At 44.4% G+C, this 21,158-nt stretch overlaps 1 protein-coding gene across 1 annotated transcript in view; it reads left to right on the top strand.

Annotated features, from left to right (window-relative positions):
• The first annotated feature begins 14,155 nt into the window (after positions 1-14,155).
• UNC45B (unc-45 myosin chaperone B) overlaps positions 14,156-21,158 on the top strand; it is a 64,899-nt gene continuing 57,896 nt past the window's right edge. The window contains exon 1 of the mRNA XM_075589886.1: positions 14,156-14,243. The gene's annotated coding sequence lies outside the window, so the exon portion shown is untranslated. The remainder of the gene's footprint in view (positions 14,244-21,158) is intronic.

Genomic DNA, 21,158 nt, shown 5'->3' with positions numbered 1-21,158 from the left:
TGTCACTTTTTTTTAATGTTTGGTTATACCCACGAACCAGCTTCATGATGCATAGCCATCAACCAACCTAACACTGATGAGACTCAAAAAGTCGAAATAGCCGTCTGTGAGTAGGTTTACTGGCTCTTCAGCACGATGCCTCAGTAAACGCACTTACCAGGCGTCGGTCCCCACGTTTCCATGGCGACGGGCGTCAAATGATGCCGCGGGGTCATGTGACATGACGTCATATGGCCCCGCTGCGTCATTTGCCACCCATCGCCATGGCAACGCGACGTCATTTGACGTGACGTTACATGACCCCACGGCGTCATTTGACGTCGCATTAAAGGTAAGGGGGGGCACGACCCAGGGGGAGAGCAGGCAAGGGGGGCACAGCGCAGGAAGTTTGTGCACACCTGCATTACACCACCAACAACAACGTTGACAAATAAAGAGTAGTTATACCGACTGTAATGACATAATACCTAACATTCAATAATGAGCTAGTAAATATTACTTAATCTAACAGTTGGTTAATATGTACAGGCGTACCCCGGTTTAAGGACACTCACTTTAAATACACTCGCGAGTAAGGACATAATCGCCCAATAGGCAAACGGCAGCTCACGCATGCGCCTGTCAGCACGTCCTGAACAGCAATACCAGCTCCCTACCTGTACCGAAGCTGTGCACAAGCGGGGAGACTATATAATCTGTTACAAATGCGTTATTTACATCAGTTATGCACGTATATGATGATTGCAGTACAGTACATGCATTGATAAGTGGGAAAAAGGTAGTGCTTCACTTTAAGTACATTTTCACTTTACAGACATGCTCCGGTCCCATTGCGTACGTTAAAGCGGGATATGCCTGTATATGGATTCTGACCTACACACTAATCCATTTGTAGCATTCTATAGCACCTTGGATCCCCAACTATCACAAAAAACTATGCAATTTCAATTCTTCATTTAACCCCCATGGGGCAACGGAATCCAATCTGAATATCCATCTTGCCTCACTCTGTAAGAGGAGATGTTTCACATCCCCCTGCTATTCGGGGCAATCACATGCTCAATGATCATATATTTCAAAGTTGATAATTCATGCTTTTTCTCCAAAATATATTTTGCCACTGTTTGTTTGTTTCACCCCTAGATAGTGTGAGACCGATACTGGAATGATGTTCATTCATCCTTTCTTTAAATGTCCTGTCCGTCTTGCCCACGTACACCAAGCTACACTGACATGTAATTAGATATATGACTGAAGATGTAGAACAAGTAATATGTTGCTTTGTCGCTATCGTCTTTCCTGTGCGGATGCTTAATCTGTGTGCCCTCAGTTAATCCACTGCGACAAGTCATGAAATTCTTGGACCCAAAGCACCCATTTCTCAAGGGACTAAGACGAATCCGAGGGAAATACATTTCATATTTGCTTCACGAGTAAGGGCCTCATGCTATAAGCAGTGATAAGCCCATTATCGCCAGCTTATCACCAAAAAAGCCTACTACTATTCAGTAAGGGCCGTTAATCTGGCTATAGGAGTCAAAATCACCGGGGTTTTTTGCCGGGGAAAAAAAAGCGCCTAACGCGCTGTGATAAGCCACTTATCGCTGCTTATCGCCAACTTCTCAAACTCACTCAATTCTAGTGGCCCCGATCAGCGTATCGAGGCTGATCACCGCTCTAAAATGGAGATTTTCTCTCCAAATCGTCCCACCACAAAAAGTTGCCAACAAGGTGGGGAGAAGCGGCAAGACGGCACTAGAAATAAAAATGCAATTTTCCTGCATCTGATTGATGCCGGGTCTCCGGAGCTGATACCCATTAATATCAGCACCGGAGATCCCCGGCATGAATCAGATGCATGAAAAATGCATTTACAGGCAATTTCATTACCCGGCTAACTGCTACGGTAATGAAGGGGTTAACCAGCAGTGCCATGCTTATTGTGGGTAGTTGGGGTGGGTGAAAGTGGTATTTGGCCCTTGATGGGTGTTTAGGCCTTGCGGGGCACTTGCGGGTGGACTTAACCCCTTAATTACCTTAGCGGTTAATACCGCTAAGGTAATGAAGGGGTTAACCGCTACCCACCTAAACACCCATCCTTGGGGCTAATACCCCCTTCACCCACCACCGCTACCCACAATACAAAAAAATACACACAACATCCACCAAAAACCATTACAATATTTAATAAACAACAATACACAACCCACCTCCTTTGCCCCCACTTAAAACCATTATTTTTTTTTTTACGCAAAGAAGTAATACCACAGGCCGGCGGTGGTCCCCGTGGGCGTCCGGGGGTCCTTGGGCGGTCCCCGCTGTCTTGCGGTACCAATCCTGTATTTTAAAAAAACATGGCCTACATTTCAATAAATACACCTCCCCCCACCAAACACCTACAGTAATGTGCAAAATAACTATTATCCAGATATGGATAATAGATTATTTGCCCATTATTAAACACAACATTACCCAGCCAGCATAAATAAAGTAAATAAAAACCATTCTACTTACCCCTGCCAACATGAAGGGCGTTCACGTCGGCATACTGCAGGGCCATGTCCTCTGATGCCAGCAACAATACATAGAAAAATACAATCTAATGGCCCCTAACCCCTTAATCACCTTAGTGGTTAATAACCGCTATTGTAATTAAGGGGTTAACCCACCCTCCCAAACTACACACCCAGGAGGCCTAACCACCCACCCCGGACTACTATACCCACCCTGTACTTATTGAGTGGCATAGTAGTACATCATACCCATATAATATGGGCATGATAAGCTACTATAGCATTCAATGGTTACACTAATACAAAAGCATGAATGTTAAAAATACACAAGAATAAAACAGATACAACAAGCACCTAAACAACCAGAAACAAAAATTAAAACCACTAGCCAACCAAGCACTTAACTAAATAAAACCACAAGCCAATCAATTAAAAAAATATAACCACTAGGCATTCAATAAAATAATTAAAACCACAATGCAATCTGTGACAGTAGGGGGAAATATGGCTGCTGTTTATAAAGGTTAAGTTTGCTATTACCCTTACCTATCAGTAATACCTTGGTATTGTATTGTATGTTATGTATATATATATATATATATATATATATGTATGTCTTTGCTTGGTTCCAGCACCTCCGGAATCAGGGGTTAATAGGTTTGCATAGAATTGTTGCAAATGTTATGCTGCAGTCCTACCCACCAATCAGGGTCAGCATGTAGGCAGCACCTTCCTACCCACCAATCAGGGCCAGCATGTAGGCAGCACCTGGCTCTGAGTGTTGCAATATTATGTTTTAATATATAAAAAGGTGGGGAGGGAGACCCCTAGGAGTCAGAGCCTGCAGAGAGTTACAGAGGTGTTGCTGTGACAGGGAGAAACTGCAGTGTCCAATCCAGTGCTGGTCTCTGGCACTGGGCAAAGAGAGAACAGGGGAAATCTCTGCAAGTATGTCCCTGCGACTAGTTAGGCAGGGTATTCCCTAGTTTCCCCAGTTGGGTATGTGTGATGTTTGTGTCTATTGTATAGTTGTGGATATGTTTTTCCAATAAATTAATTTTATAAACTCTCGTGTTCTGTCTGGCGATATTGATCCCTGGTATTAGTCCTGGTCTCCCGTGACATAATCAATTACATAAATCATACCACTAGCCAAAAAATACATTTAATAGCTAAAAGCAGTAACCAACACAACAATTAATTCTAAAAAAAATAAATTATGATGATGATGATGATGACTTGAGGATACTTGGGGTTGTTCCCAAGAAGGAGGCAGGATTTTTTAGGCTAATCCACCTATTATTTTTCCCAGAAAGTTCATCGGTGAACGATGGAATTGACAGGTAGCGCTGCTCAGTCTAGCTACACTAGTTTTGATATGTGGGCAGAATGAGACAGGTGACATTGCTGGCGAATGCGGACATCAAGCCTGCTTTTCGGTTTTTACTGGTAGACCTGCAATGCTTCCATTTGTTAGGCTGCAGGCTAGATGGTCAGTACTTTGTCGACCTACGGGATCCATACTGTCATGCTATTATTTTGAAGCGTTAAGCACCTTTTTGGAGTGGGTAGTGCGAAGGAGGGTGCTGGCAGCTGGAGTCATGCATTACTTGGATAACTTCCTGTTTGCAGAGCCAGGAGATTCAAGTTTGTGTGCCAGATTTGGACTCCTACTGGCGGATGAAAAATGTGTGGGTTCGACAACGCTTCTGGGGATCGAGATTGACTTGGTCTTGATTGACTTGGTCCGCATGGAGTACAGGCTCCCAGTTAAGCCTTCTTTTGAATTCCCTGGAGGAGTTCAGGTCGCTTAACAAGACTTCCCTATTACGAGTCGCTCATGGGCCACTTGGTCTTTGTGAAAAGGATTATGCCGGTGGGGCGGGTGTTATCAAAGTGTCTGGCAGCAGTGATGGCTGGGGTGAGGCACCAAAGCCATTTTTATACTGGTGACTGTCAAGATCCGCAAGAATCTGGAGGCTTGGCTGGATTTTTTGAGCATTTAGAACAGGCATACACTTTGGAGGGGCATTTTGTTGAATGCAGAGCTCCAGGTTTTTACAGACGCAGCATGGTCAGACTTTGGGGCATATTTCAATTGTGCGCAGAGCGATGGACGGTTGTATGAGCTGAGACCCAGTTAATCAGGAACCTAACATTTTTGAAACTCTGCTCTGTTTTGGTGGTAGTGAGGCTGTGGGGTCATTTTTTTTTGCCAATAGGGAGGTGGTTTTCTAGTCAGACAATATGGGGGTGGTGGAGGCGGTTTCCAAATTTGGGTCCTGTTCCCCCCCTTGCTGCTGCTCCTGTTGTTCAGGAGTTTTGTGCTGGCTTGCCTGAAGCTGAATATAGCTTTTAAGGTGCTTCATAGCCATACGAGGGACAATACTATTGCCGATGCTTTGTCCTGCTTACAGCTGGCGGAATTCCGGAGGTTAGAACCATAGGCGGAGCTGATCGATCTGCAGTGCCCGGTAGAGCTCTGGGACTTGGGGACTGTCCCATGATGGAGTTAGTACGAGCTACCGTAGCTCTGGGTATGTGGGGCTTCTATGTGGCTACTTTGGCATGAATATCAATTACTGATTGGGGGTCTGCTTCACCAATCAGATTCGTCCCTGCCGGTTCCGTGCCAATACCATCTTATGACACGGTTTGTTGGGGGCGGAGGCTAGGTTATATCAGTCAGGGATTAGAGACAGGCGAACACACACTTTGACACAGCGCTGTGCGTGAAACGCGTTAGAGTACTCCTACCTGTGCTCCACGATGTCCACCAGGTCAATAAAGGTGATTTTATAAGATTTTTGGTGTATAGTCCCCATGTGTGCTGCAGCTGTGCTCCGTTTTTCCTGCCGTGAAATCTTCTTTACAGCGGGATTTCCTCCAGTAATGTTACTCAGTGCATGAGCACTTTTGGAAGAAGTGGGTAAAGTTTTGTGGCTTAAATTGTCAGGGACGATGTGGGGTAGCAGGAGCTGTCCTGTCTAAGGCTGATGAAAGTGTCGTTTAGAGAGGTTGCTACAGTAGGTCAGTGCAGAAAAGAGTAGAGATGGGAGAGAGAAGTGGTTGAAAAGATGTTGAAAATTGGAGGGGGCCTAGAGCATGTAGGTTTCTGTGTATGCGGGTGGAAGTAAGTGTTGTGAAGGGCGCAGAGGGTAGAGTGAGGCTAAAAGTTAAGAGGTGATGATCAGAGCGAGGTCATGTTAGAGGAGTTAGATATGGAGCAGAAGCAGGAGAAAACCAGGTCAAGCGAATGTCCATTGCAGTGGTGGTCTACTGGGAAAGACCATAGGAGGAGGGCAACTGAAGTGTCATTGTGATTGACAATAGGTATATTAAAGTCTCCCAGGATGACATAGGCAAGTCGGAAGTGAGGAAGCCAGGCAGCAAAATTGTTAGGAAATTGCGATGTAGGTCCAGGGGGAGATAGATGACAGCAACACAGAGGTAAAGGGGGGGTGTTGGCAAGAGACGAAACAGTTTAGACTTTGAAGGGTAAGGAGAGGGAGGGAAAGGGGGGCATGACATGAAATGTGCAGTGTGAGGAAGTAGTATGCCAACACCTCTGCTCTGTCTATCCCCTAGTCTGGGGGTGTGGCTAAGGGAGAGATCACCATAGTAGGGGAGACGGTGTCTGAGAGGGTGAGCCATGTTTCCATAAGGGCTAGAAGGTTGAGAGCTGGAAGTCTATGCATTTGTGTACATGCATGTACAGTAGTAGTGTACTGTGTGTATGTTTGTATGAACAAGTGTGAATGCCTGTATAAGCTTGTGTTAAAGCACAAGGGCCATATAATATATATGGCCATATAATGAGCCCTTATAATCTGGTTTCCACTTTAGGCCCGTGATACCCCAGGCCAAAACTGGCAGATGACAGCAGGGTTGCCACCACTACGGGTTTCACACAGAGACTACGGGGTTTGGCGTCGTATCTCCAGGCTACGGGTTTACCTGGCAAACTTCTGGATGGCGGCAATCCTGGGCAGGCGGCGGAAACACGGCATACTCCGGTATCTTCCCCCTGCAACTGTATACAATATGGCCACGCGGCGTCTAATGACCACGTGTTGCCATGCCAATGGAAACGTTATGTCACGTGACAGCCGTTGACATGACAAAGACGCCTAGGCGTCCCGTTGCCATGGCAACTTGACGCCGTGTGATGTTTCATCCCGTTGGCATGGCAACGCGGCGCCATGTGACGCCGCACAGCCATATTGAGGATAGTTGCAGAGGGAAGATACCGGGAGGACACCGCTGATAGGTAAGAGCAGTTGAAAAAAAAATTCTCCGGGTTGCCTTTCAGTAGAAGGTGGCAACCCTGGATGTCAGTAACAGTTTGCATAGAAAAAATAGTCAGCTTGATACGTAAAACTCAGTGTTTTAAAACACAAAACATGTTTTTCTTGGGCTAAAACTGAGTTCCCAGTGCTACCTAAAACAAGGCTCAGTTAATCAGAAAGCCTATCTTTACTGTATATATCAGTGCTCTAAACACAGCCATATTCACTGGCTCCAGTTTACAAGCTATATTCAGATCTGTACTGTATAATATATAAAACGAAATATATAACATGGATATTCACTGAAATCAGGGATCTGATATCCTGGTAGATTTGTGTTTTAGATAAAGTGGGGCAAAAAAAGGTTACAAGCCCCCAGTAGTATCTCACACTAATCCAATAAGGCCAAACAACACAAATAGGTGGTGTACCCCAAAATTTCTGCACAACTCAATTAGGCATTGCAGATGTGTAATAATTGATAGGAAGTGCAGTGTCATACAACATTTTGGCACCCTGAAGAAGGGTCCGGTCGGGTTGTTTGACTCAATAAATACACTTCGGTAATGCCAGATTTTGTGGTCTACATACTATATTAACTCTTGCAAACAGCTTTTTTGGCTCAAAATTGGTGTCTGTCAAATTTAAATTGCTCTTGTGTGCGCCTATGCAGTAACCTCAAATTTCTCCATCTGTGCCAGCTGAGTAAAAATGTTCTCCTTTGTTTTGGCGCCAAGAAATAGACTGTGCTTTTCGTATGTTACGCCGGTGCTGCCCGCAGACCAGACCCGTCCCCTGAGCTGAAGGGGGAAGTGGTAATACACGCACCCGCAGCCAAGGGAGTGTGTCCGGAGTGTGGTATTAAACGTTGCCAGGCCAGATGTAGTAAGGTAGACAATACTTGCCGGTACCGGGTGTAGAAGTAGAATCGTGATTGTCACTCAAAGGTAGCGGAGAGTGGAGGAAGGTCGAAGTCCAAGTCGTGTTCGAGGGGAGCCAGAGAGTGCGTAATCCGAGGAGTACCGAGATCGAGAGCCAAAGGGGGTAGTCGTACGAGCCGTGTCAGAACCTGTGAAATCACCAAGAGTAGACAAACATCCATGCAGAGACTATGTCGAGCGAAAACTGAGAGTACAGAGAAGCTAGATAAAGCAGGGATGTCCAATCAGGAACGGGGGCAGGTCAGGAGGAACTGCAGGAAGACTCTCCGGATTGGTGCAGCCATTACAAGCCAGGTAAATCTTAGTACTGCAGTGAGTACGCCCGCGTGGCATGCGGGGGCGGAGCCTGAGGTCCGGAGGGCAGGAAGAAGAGTGTGCACTGCCCGCGATCCGTAAGACCCGCGCCGGAGGAAACCACGCGTGCGTGCGGGGAAAAGGGAACACGCCTGGTGCTGAGGAGGGGGAATAGCGGCGGAATCGCCGAGGGGGGTGATCCCACGACAGCGGCAGAGACGAGGAGCCGCGGAGACCGGTAAGGCAGGGTTGCGCCGTGCGTTCAAGGTTTCCCTGAAGGTAGAGAGTGTTCTGTGTGAGGGACGCCGAATCCTAACAGTACCCCCCTCTTCTGGAACGGCCTCAGGACGGTCCATAAAAGGTTTCTCTGGAAACTTCGTTCTGAAGGCCCTAAGAAGACCCGGGGCATGAATGTCCTTTAAATGGACTCAAGACCTCTCCTCAGGACCAAAACCCTTCCACTGCACCAAGAATTGGAGTTGGCCCCTGGATAGGCGGGAATCCAAGAGAGAGGGAACTTCATATTCTTCGTTACTTTGGACGGTAATAGGATCCGGTTTACGAGTCTGGTCCGGGAAGAAGTGACTGGCGACTAAGGGCTTTTTAAGAGGGACACATGAAAAACATTGGGAATCTTCATACTGTATGGTAGTTGGAGGCGGAACTCCACAGGATTGATCCGTTCACAGATAGGAAAAGGGCCCAGGAATTTGGGTGCCAATTTGGGGGATGGTACCTTTAAGTGGATATTCTTAGAAGACAGCCATACCAAATCCCCTGGCCTGTAACTAGGAGCCATACGAAGATGGCGATCGGCTTGAAGTTTCGACCTGCGGGAGGAGTCAAGGAGGGTAGACAGAATCCTGGACCATGCAGTTTGGAGGGCGGAAATGCGTTCGTCTACGGCCGGTACTCCCGAGGGAAGGTTAGAAATGGGTAAACAGGGAGGGTGAAACCCATAATTTATAAAAAAAAAAAAAAAAAAAGGCGACTCACGTGTGGCTTCATTCTTGGCAGAATTAACGGCATACTCTGCCCAAGGAAGGAGTTGAGTCCAATCATCCTGGGAATCAGATATGAAGCATCTTAGGTACTTCTCCAGGGATTGATTGATTCTCTCCGTCTGTCCATTGGATTGTGGATAATAGGCAGAAGAGAAGGAAGAAGAGATGCCCAATCTCCTAGTGAAAGTTCTCCAAAATTTGGATATAAATTGGGAACCTCTGTCAGACACAATGGAAGAAGGAATCCCATGAATCTGGAAAATCTGATCCGTAAAGATGTCAGCGAGGGCGGGAGAGGTGGGTAATCCCTTAAGCGGAATAAAGTGAGACATCTTAGAGAATCTGTCCACGACCACCAAGATTGTGTTCATTCCTCTGGATTTGGGCAAGTCCACGATGAAATCCATCGAAATGTGGGACCAGGGACGGTCGGGGACTGGAACAGGTAACAGAAGACCCTGGGGTTTTTGACGGAGAGACTTGTTCTGCACGCACGTGGGGCAACCGCAGGTATATTCCAAAACGTCTTGAGACATCTTAGGCCACCAGAAATTCCGACGAATAAGGTCAATTGTCTTCTTAAAACCAGGATGACCTGCAGATTTCGAAGAGTGACCCCAAGCCAGTACTTCAGGAACAAATTTGTAAGGTACGAAGAGTTTGTTGTCGGGAACAACCAAGTCTTTAGGAATGCGTCTCTGGGAAAGCATAATCTTATCAAGATTCTTGAAGGAGGAAGTGGCGAGAATCCTCTCCTGTGGAAGGATGGTTTCCAAGGACTTCTGGATCCTCTTCAGAGGAATGTAGTCGGGAAAGTGCGTCCGCCTTTATGTTCTTAGTCCCGGAAATATAAGAAAGGTAAAAATCGAATCGAGAAAAAAAGAGACCAATGAGCCTGTCGCGGGCCGAGGCGTTGAGCACTCTCAATGTAGAGAAGGTTCTTGTGATCCGTGAAGATGGTAAACGGCTCTTTTGACCACTCCAGGAGATGCCTCCACTCTTGAAGAGCCATTTTCACGGCCAGAAGTTCCCAGTTACCCACGTCATGATTCTTCTCAGCGGAAGAGAATTTCTTGGAAAAATATGCACAGGGATGTAACTTATCTTGAGGCGTGGGTCTCTGAGACAGAACTACCCCTGCGCTGCAATCGGAGGCGTCGACCTCCAGGACAAAGGGAAGCTCGATGTTGGGATGACGGACAATACGTGCGGATATGAAGGCTTGCTTGAGTATCTCGAAGGCGGCAATGGCTTCAGGGGACCAAGACGAAGGATCGGCTCCTTTTTTTGTTAGGGCAGTGAGAGGTGCCACGATGGTAGAGAAATTACGTATAAACTTACGATAGTAGTTAGCGAAACCCAAAAAGCGTTGTATGGTTTTGAGGGAATTGGGTATTGGCCACTCCGTCACAGCTTGAAGTTTCCCGGGATCCATCATAAAACCTTCATCGGAAATTATGTACGATAGGAATTGGGTAGAGGTCTGGTGGAAGGTGCACTTCTCCAGCTTGGCGTATAAATGGTGTTAACGGAGACGAGAGAGAACATAGGAGGTGTGACGTATATGGTCCTGGAGGTCATTGGAAAAAATTAAGATATCATCTAAGTATACTATCACAAAAATGTTGAGTACTTTACGGAAAACATCGTATAAAGTCCTGGAAGACAGCGGGGGCATTACATAAGCCGAAGGGCATTACAAGATACTCGTAGTGGCCGCTACATGTGTTGAAGGCTGTCTTCCATTCATCCCCCGCCTGATGCGTACAGGTTATAAGCTCCACGTAAATCCAACTTGGAAAAAATGTTAACCCCCTGTAATTTATCAAACAGTTCGGTAATGAGGGGGAGGGAGTAACGATTTTTAATGGTGATACGGTTCAAACCCCTGTAGTCGATGCAAGGTCTTAATGACCCATCCTTCTTTTTTACAAAGAAAAAAACAGCTCCTGATCGGGAGTTAGAAGGACGGATAAAACCTTTCTTGCGGTTTTCCTGGATATATTCATCCATGGACATAGATTCAGGTAAGGACAAGGGGTAGGTCTTAGATTTGGGTAAGGAGTAGCCTGGAACAAGATCGATCGGACAATCTTAAGTCCTATGAGGTGGCAAAAGGTCTGACTGGACTGGAATTGATGGAAGACAGGAGGAAGGATAACCTCAGGGACAGGGGTATTGGCCAATAAATTCTGGGCTTCATCTGACCTCGGTTTCCAAGTGATGGGAGTAGAGGAAGTTCAGTCGATGAGTGGGTTGTTAAGCTGCAACCAAGAAAGACCAAGGGTTACGGGAGTTCCAGGGGCATGGATGGTGTCGAGAACTACGGTCTCTTTGTGAAGATGCATGGTAAGAAGCAGGGTAGCCGTCTCTAAGGAGATGTAAGATGGAGAAAGGGGGAGTCCATCTATTTCGACGAGTGCGATAGGATTTTTCTTCCTCACGAGCGGTATATGATTGAGCCTGGCGAATTCTAGATCCACAAAGTTCCCACCTGCTCCAGAGTCAATGAAAGCCGCAGTAGAAGTCTGAAAGTTCTCACCTGAAAGAGAGACAAGTATGTCAGTTTCTTAGGGAGTTCTCCCTGATGGAGGGGGCGTGGAGACATTGCACCCAGAGAGAGCCCCTCCGTACTCACTGGGTGTTCCCGTTTCCCGGACGTAGAGGGCATTCCCAAACCAGATGCTCAGCGGACCCGCAATAGAAACACAATCCCCCGGCATGGCGGAACTGCCGTATCGGTGTGCAGACGCGCTGTACCCCCAATTGCATTGGCTCTGGAAAATCCAGGGCAGGACGAGAAGGGGTGGTAGCAGTTGTAAGTGCTGGAGTATTGCTGGGCGTACTGAGGAAAGAAGCTTGAAAATTATGGAAGCGAGTGCGCTGCCGCTCAGAGCGGCGTACCTGGATACGTTGATCCACTCGGACTGACAGTTCGATTAGGGACTCCAATTGTTCTGGCCTGGGTTGACGAGAGAGTTCATCCTTGATGGGATCAGCCAGGCCTTGCCAGAACACAGAGACGAGAGCCTCCTGTCCCCAGTTAGTCTCGGCGGCAAGGGTCCGGAATTCCACAGCGTACTGCGTCACCATATGACGCCCTTGAGTGATCTGAAGGAGAGAAACAGAAGCCATCTCCCGACGTGCGGGGGAATCGAACACTTGTTGGAACTCTGCTTTAAAGGCCGGGTAATCCTGGGTAAGGTCAAAACGTCGTTCCCAGACCGGGGAAGCCCAAGCAAGGGCGCTGCCTGTTTGCAGGTTATAAATGTAGGCTACCTTCTTACGGCCAGCATTGTAGAGATGGGGGGCCATTTCAAAGTGCACCACATACTGGTTAAGGAAACCCCTACATTCTTGTGGTTTGCCGGCCTAAGGTTTAGGGGGTGGAATCCTTACATCGGAGCTGCTAGCTGCGCTTGTGGACTGGGAATTAGCATCAGACGGGGTTGCGGTAGGTACTCGGGAGGAGAGTACTGCGACCTGGTGCGTAAGTGCCACAATTTGATCTGCCATGGCCTGGTTTTGCTGAAGCAGACTGGAGAGAAACTGCCTTAGATCGGTCTGGTCTGCGTCTTGTGGGCTCGACATAATGTTACGCCGGTGCTGCCCGCAGACCAGACCCGTCCCCTGAGCTGAAGGGGGAAGTGGTAATACACGCACCCGCAGCAAAGGGAGCATGTCCGGAATGTTGTTGAATTAAGCGTTGCCAGGGAAGATGTAGTAAGGTAGACAATACTTGCCGGTACCGGGTGTAGAAGTAGAATCGTGATTGTCACGCCAAGGTCAGGGAGCGGAGAGTGGAGGAAGGTCGAAGTCCAAGCCGTGTTCGAGGGGAGCCAGAGAGTGCGTAATCCGAGGAGTACCGAGGTCGAGAGCCAAAGAAGGTAGTCGTACGAGCCGTGTCAGAACCTGTGAAATCACCAAGAGTAGACAGAGTAACATCCATGCAGAGACTATATCGAGCGAAGACTGAGAGTACAGAGAAGCTAGATAAAGCAGGGAGGTCCAATCAGGAACGGGGGCAGGTCAGGAGGAACTGCAGGACGACTCTCCGGATTGGTGCAGCCATTACAAGCCAGGTGAATCTTAGTACTGCAGTGAATACGCCCTCGTGGCATGCGGGGGCGGAGCCTGAGGTCCGGAGGGCAGGAAGAAGTGTGCACTGTGCGCGCTCTCTGTAAGACCCGCGCCGGAGGAAACTACATGCGTGCGTGCGGGGAGAAAGGAACGCACCTGCCGCTGAGGAGGGGGAATAGCGGCGGAATCGCCGAGGGGGGTGATCCCGCGACGGCGGCAGAGACGAGGAGCCGCGGAGGCCGGTAAGGCAGGATTGCGCTGTGCGTCCAGGGTTTCCCTGAATGTAGAGAGTGTTCTGTGTGGGGGACGCCGAATCCTAACAGCGTACAGATGTAAATGGTATGTGATAAAATATTATGTTTCTGTGCGCCATGAAGTTGAAGTTGCTATTTATCAACCAAGAAATGTATTTGATGCAGCAGGGATGTTTCATTATATACTGTAGGTTAAAAAGATGTACAGTATTATTTTCACAGTATGGATATTATAAATAATATTACACGAATAACTGATATTTACTAATACTAGTTCTAATGTAGCATCTGAATAATGATGCCTAAAGTAAACAACTTTGCAGCCTCACAATAATTATAAGGGAAATTAAAACTAGAAGCGGAGTAGCCTGACCTAGTGACATGGATATATTCCAGAAGCTGCTAGTCACTTCTAGCAATGACAGCTGCTCTGGAACATCTACCACTATCACAACTCCTTACCAACTGGCTTCCCAATGTTCAGCTGTCCTTCACACCCTTAAATGGCTGGACAGGTGGACATAGCCACTGCAAGAGGGGGGTGTCAAAATACTTTACCTAAGTCAAAAACTGCACAGAGCATGTACAGTATCAAAAGCACATTTAACAGGGGGAGTGACTGCTTACTTTTACAGTCAAACCGTAGAGTTTGAGGTACTTATGTCATATTGCTTCAGGAATTTAAACCCTGTGTATCAAAGGACACCCCCGTGCTTCTTTGGCTGTCCCAACATTCCATGGGACAGGACCATTTCATTGAGATCTATATATAACACTGCATGTTAGGAAAGTGCAGAGGGACAAGAGTGTAGCAGCACAGCAGCGGTAGAATACAGGGAGACGAGGATTCCATATTCCAGTGTTCAAGGTACGTCCATTCAGTGCTTAGATCCACCAGTGGCATGTATGTATATCTTTATTTATATAGTGCCATACATGTACATAGCGTTCTACAATACACGTTACATAATAATATAACACATAATGGGAATAAGCGCTTCAGACATAAATCAATAGGAAAAGGTAAATGATAAATATCTCCATATGACAATGTGTCATAGAATGGGATGCTATAAGTTATATGTACTGTACAACAACATTTCCCCCCCGAAACCTAGGAAACATTTAAAAAGGGCCACCCCCTTTCTGTTCTTAAAAATATGGCATACACTGATAAACAATGTTTTTTTGATGAGCTTTGCAGTGATTAAACAGAATCCAACTACTTTTCTTATGGTACTTTGACCATATTGTGCATGTTAAATCTTAATTAAGTACAATGAGTCATTATTCCTGGATGAATGTCTGTTTCAATATTTTTTTACTATATATATATATATAAAATGTTTGAGTGGGTGTATGTATAAGTATCAAGGTAGGGGATATGTGTATAGTTTTATATATATTATATGTATATCTAGAGAAAAAGTAAAGAGGAATTGATTTGTGTGTATTTGTATGTATGTATGTATGTATGTGTATGAGTGTGTGTGTGTGTGTGTGTGTGTGTGTGTGTGTGTGTGTGTGTGTGTGTGTGTGTGTGTGTGTGTATGTATATGTGTATATATATATATATATAATTCACCCACCATAACTTAAAATGTGATGGTAAATCCTACAGCCTTGAAAATTGCAGCCAGTACAACCAACCTCGCACTGATGAGAAAATGAGACCCAATAAGGTTGAAACATGTCTGTGAGTGCTTTCTCTCGCTTTGCATCTTATTCCCATGCTATGCTTAAAAGCTGTGTTAACCGCAAGCATTAGCTTATAAGGGTTACATGTAAAAATGGATTTCAGGTCAAATGTGATATGGTGCTTATTCAATAAAGTGTGGTAAAACAAGTTTGGTAGTCACTCAAGTCAATAGGACTTTCCGTGCGCCTCCATATATACGCTGTCAAGAATCGAACAAACATCTTCACTGTTTAGCTTTTCAAATCATTGCTGGCCCATCTGGCAGAAAAGGGCCTATGATTAAGGTGCTCATTGTTTATTAGCCGGATCGGCTGATTGGGCCATTTTCGGCCTTAATTCCGCCATGAAGTCAACTTGGAATTTCAGCTGAAAATGGCCCAATTGGCCTTGTCAGCTGATATAGGGTAAACCACTAAGGCCCAGATTCACAAAAATGGGATAAGCTTTGTATGAATGGGAGTAAAGGTGTTCTAAAGCTTAGCCCTCTTTTGTGGATCTGCACCTACAGTAAGTGTGTATCCTACTACTGTATTTTCTTCTTGTACTTTTCTCTCAAAGTGAATTGAGTGAAAGTTTGGAGGATTTTCATCTAGTTCTTTCCTAAGTACTGTATTCAAGCATCACCCCTCCATTCCTGAATTTAAAAGCAGTGTTTGATTGCATGTCACGTCTTTTTTTTAAGCTTTTGATGCGCTCAAGTGGATTAGATGACGATAACCCAGCAAAACACAAATATATGGGGTTTTAAATGTGGAAATCCCTCCAAATTGCAAAAAGTTTTTAATATTGTGTGTGTGTGTGTGTGTGTGTGTGTGTGTGTGTATACTATGTATGTGTGTGTGTGTATATATATATATATATATATATATATATATATATATAATATAATATATTTCAATGCCTATTTGCACAAGTTAGATAACTCGTGTTCCCGATTTTTCTTTTGTATAGTAATGGTTGTGCAATCTCTTCTTGATTATACTGTACATTTCTAAAGAGTATTTTATCTGGATAGTCAGATCATTATATTGTGTCTGTTTAAATCCCTGAGAATGAAATGCACTAACTTGATTTCAAAGATTTGCTTTACAGTTTTTCAATAATAAAAAAACCTCCCATAATTTGGAGATTTTTTCATTTTATTGTCAATGAGGTACAGTATATGTACTGTATTAAAGGCAAAAATCTCATACATCCGATGCAGATTAATTCGACGTATCACAACAAAGCACAATAGAAAGAAACTGCAGTTTTTTTTCCAAGGCCACAAAAAATAATCCACTGCCATTGATTGTTGAAAAGGATAGATTTTCCATGACAGATCTCGTGATTATCCATTGCACTAATGTCAATCTTTATTAATAATAATAATATGTTCTTGTATAGAGCTGCCAGTTTTACGTAGCACTTTACAGAGACATTTTGCAGGCACAGGTCCCTGCCCAGTGGAGCTTACAATCTATGTTTTTGGTGCCTGGGGCACAGGGAGATAAAGTGACTTGCCCAAGGTCACAAGGAGATGACACCAGGAATTGAACCAGGTTCCCCTGCTTCAAACTCAGTGCCAGTCAGTGTCTTTACTCACTGAGTAAAACAAACTTGTGCAAAACTAGAGTTATGTTTGCCCTATAGAAAACCAGGAATAGTACAGTACTTGAATTTCCCCATTGTGTTTCACAGTGAACGGTGGGGAATTTCATGTGTCTTGTGGCTGCAGCAGGTGACAGTAAGACATGTCCCATGGTAACTATCTCCCTTTCCATATAAGGACAAGAGGCTTTCAGCTTGATAGACACGACTGTCTGGCTGTAGTTGCCTTAAGTGTGGTGCAAAAAAAATACTCCTGACCCACAACTTATCTCATGTGATTATCTTTCCGAAATGCCAAGCAGACCTTTTCAACTCACTATTCCTCTGTTTACCTTTTTCCTGATATGACTATCAATTGTATTTCGTGCTACAACTCTTAGGCTAGGTGCCAGTAGCCATGGCAGCGCGGGCGACGGCGTGCGCACCGCACACAAGGCACAGCCCTCTAGTCGTCGTGTGTGCTCGCACAAGCAGCAATGCGCGACCGCCTTGGCCAAAAGACAAGATTTTTGGCCACATCACTGCGGTAGTTCAGCCAATGAGGGCGAACCAGCCGTGTGACGTCATGGCCTCGCCCACGCCATAAGTCGGATCTCCTGCTCTGCAAGCACAGCCGCAGACCACAGGTCGCAGCTGAAACGGGTGCGCGCGCCGCCAGGTGTTCGTGCAGAAGTGACCACTGGGGCCATAGCGTAACACAGCAGTGGCTCAGTGAGTAAAGGCACTGACTGATAACAATGACACTGCGTTTGAAGCAGGCGAACCTGGTTCAAATACTGGTATCAGCTCCCTGTGACTTTGGGCAAGTCACTTTATCTCCCTGTGCCCCAGGCACCAAAAAAAAAAACACTTAGGGGGTTATGCACAAAGTAGTGATAAGTGTTTTTAAGTGAGATAAGTGCATTATGGCGCAATTTATGGCGCATTTAGTTTTAGCAATGACTGTGTTTTTCTGGTAAAAAGCCTTTTAAGCGCGATACTGCAGTGTTATCACTGCTTTGCGAATCACGCTGCACGCAATATTGAGAAATAAAGGCATTTATCTCACTTAAAAACACTTAGCACTGCTTTGTGCATAACCCCCTTAGATTGTAACCTCATCTGGGCAGGGACTGTTTCTGTAAAAATCCTATTCACAATGCTGCTTTCTGTGCACTATATTGTAATTGTGAAGCACTATGAGTCCCATTGGGAGAAAAGTGCTATATGAAATAAAGTTGTTGTTATTATTATATGACAGCAATAAAATATTCTGGTCTCTCTGCTATTTGGGTTTTTGTATTTATACAGCATGTGATTATATACCATGTTGCATTATACTTTCTGTGGTTCTTTATAGGACAGCTTTTGAGTCATAGAACTACAGAGTACCACTACTTTTCTATTTACAAACCCTTGTGAAATAATATTCAGGTCCCTTTAGGCAGAGTTCAAATAGACTTCAAAGAGTCAAAAATATTCCATAACGAATCTTGTATTGTATTTGTGAACAATCAGAGAGTACACACAACGTTTCAGGCTCATCCCTGGACTTTTCATAATGGTTCACTAATAAAACACACAATTCGTAAGTAAAGCGTTATGGAATATTTTTGACTCTCTTTAGTCTATTTGAACTGTAGACTCTAAGGGGACCTGAACATTTTTTCACATGGTTATATTTGGGTGTTGTCCATATTCCTGGGTTCCACTGCCCCACAAGAACTATACTGTATGAAGCTCCTCTTTTCTTTCTAGTGAGAATAGTGCCGATGCCCCTAATTGATCCAAAGTCACATAAATATAAAATTTGGATCTAAATGTAGCTTTCCTGGTAAATATTTTATTGATAAATACATGTAAAAAGCACCTACATTTTATATATATATATACAGTATATGCTTCAATCTACTTTTACACAAAGTCTATGAGGAATGGGGATATGAAAGTACTTGCAAATACTCAGGGCACCACCTCTCTTCCATGTCCCACTGTTACCGCCTTCATAGCCTGATCTCTGGATGCCTGCGACAACACCTCATGTGCTTCCCCGCTGCATTTAGTGGCAACTTATGCTAAACGGTTTCATTTTTATTTCAATAAAAGGAATTGGAAATAGAAATACAAAGCATTTACGATGTATTTACCAAGAACCAGTAAAATTATTACGCCATATGACACAAAATGGCAGCTATTTTTATGCAACGACAAATAGCAAAAGTAAGACATCCAATCAAACACCTCTGACAAATTTGTGCACCACGGATTGCAATTTTAAGCCCTTGGCTGCCCTATTGAATATTATTACTGGGCCCCACGAGAACTATATGAACGTCCTCTTTTCTTTTTATTTACCAACCCAGACTATTTCTATTTGTTGAAAACCTGCAGGACTACTTTTTCTTTCTTTGAAAAAAATAAGGTTCATTATAAAAAAAAAGTTAATGCATAGTTACCTCTTTAAAAAAAAAAAATGCAAAAAAGCTACTGTATAGAACATTGTTGAACCAGTTTAGAATCTCTTACAATCAGGCACAGCACCACTAGTTGACAATACATCGTTACATGTTGTATTACCAGAAATTTCATGGACAGTTCCCTAACAACATATGTTATGTGTGTATTTAACAGACAATTAACAGTTACAGACAAGATTAATATGTGAGACAGCTGAAGTCTTGAAATTACTTAAACTGGAGGCAGTTTTGAGAGACTCTGTTAAGTTGTTGCAGAAAGTTGTTGCAGACGTGAGGTGCACGGTAAGAGAAAGAGGAACAGTCTTTTGGAGTCAGATCTAAGATTATAAGTGCTGCGTGTGGTAGGGGTGAGGAACTTGCTCAGATAGCCAGTAGCTTGCCCAGAAAGTATTTGAAGGCAAGACTGGAAAAATGTACTTTGCATCTGGATTCAAGAGATAGCCAAACTAGTTATTGGAACATTTTGCAGTGATGTGTGTTCTAGTTACATTGTAGGACAATGCAGCATATTGAGTTGTAGAGGGTGTCTACAGTAGTTTGCTGAGGTGAAGTTGGGGTGCTGTACCATATACTATGTCCCCATAGTCTGTAATTGGCATTAGCATTTTTTGACCAGCAGGTTTAGGTAGGATTTGTTCCAATAAAGTATACCTACTGTAGTTTGGCATAAGTTTTGGATGTCAGAGTATCAATATGAAACCCAAATGTTACATGGAAGTCAAGCCATATGCCCACAAGTGAGAGGGACTAGAATGGTGTTAGACTTGGTTCTGATCTGTATCTCTGTTGTTGGAAGCTTTGGAAAATTAGTCCCAAATACATCGATACAGTTTTGTCTGTGTTTAAAAACAGTTTGTTTTGGGAAATCCAGTTTTCACATCTTGTAAAATTAGATTAAAGTATGTGTCCAATATCAGAGAGGCGAGGGCTGTGTGTATATATGATTGTGTCATTGCATACATGTGTATTGAAGCTGCCTTACAAGCTGTAGTAGATCATTAATGAACACTGAAAAGAGTAGGTGCCCCATACCAGAGACTTGCGGGACACCACAGGTTACATCTAAGAGGTTGGCATTAGAACCTGGGATAGACCCAAATTGGGATCTACCCGATACTTATGAGTGAAACCAGTTTAAAGCATGCTGCCCTATTCCAGAGCACCAAAGCTTGTTTAACAACATACTGTAACATGATCAACAGTATGAAAAGCCTTTGCAAAATCTAAGAAGTGGTTTGGACAAAGCTCGATTGGAGTTGGCTAAGGAAATTTGTCTTTACAGGCCATCCTCGGTTATCCAACGGAATCCGTTCTGGAAGTAACATTGGATAGTGAAACCGTTGTAAAGTGAGTTTCATGTTAATCAGTGGCGGTGAGCACTGGCTGACGCATTCAGCCGTTGAAAAACGGCCCATAGGGTTGCGTTGGATATGCCATTCGTTGTAAAGTGAAACGTTAGATAGCGATGACTACCTGTATATAGTAATCACTTAATTGGCAGTGGACACATGTTTCCCTGGTTTTTGATAGTATTGAGATAAAAGAGATTGGTCTGTAGTTTGAGACAGTATTTTTGTCCCCACCTTTGAAGATTGGGACCACTCTGGCGGTTTTCTAGGTCTGTGGCATATGGCCTGAAGACAAAATAGAGGTTATTAGGGAGGCAATTGCTGGGGCACTAAGTCATAAGAACTTTGATTAGACTAGGTCAGGTCTACATTGGCTGTTTAGTTTTAATGAGAGGAGCGCTTGTGTATCTGGGACAAATTGAAAATTGCGAGCACTGTTGCGAGGGAGTAGGGCTATAGGGGATCGCGCAGGTTGAGATCTATTATTGTATTTAGGGTAGCACTTTGATAGTAGGGAAGTAGCACATGCCACAAAGTATTTATTGAATGCGTTTGCAATGTTAGCGTGGTCTGTCAGAGTAGTAACATCCTTTTTGATATTAGATGGTTGTTGATTTTTTATTTATTTATTTTATTTATTTATAAAAATGTTTTACCAGGAAGTAATACATTGAGAGATACCTCTCGTT

This window comes from Ascaphus truei, chromosome 3 (assembly GCF_040206685.1).
Source record: "Ascaphus truei isolate aAscTru1 chromosome 3, aAscTru1.hap1, whole genome shotgun sequence".
NCBI classification, from domain to species: Eukaryota; Metazoa; Chordata; class Amphibia; order Anura; family Ascaphidae; genus Ascaphus; species Ascaphus truei.
This window is presented reverse-complemented; position numbering and strand designations above follow the sequence as displayed.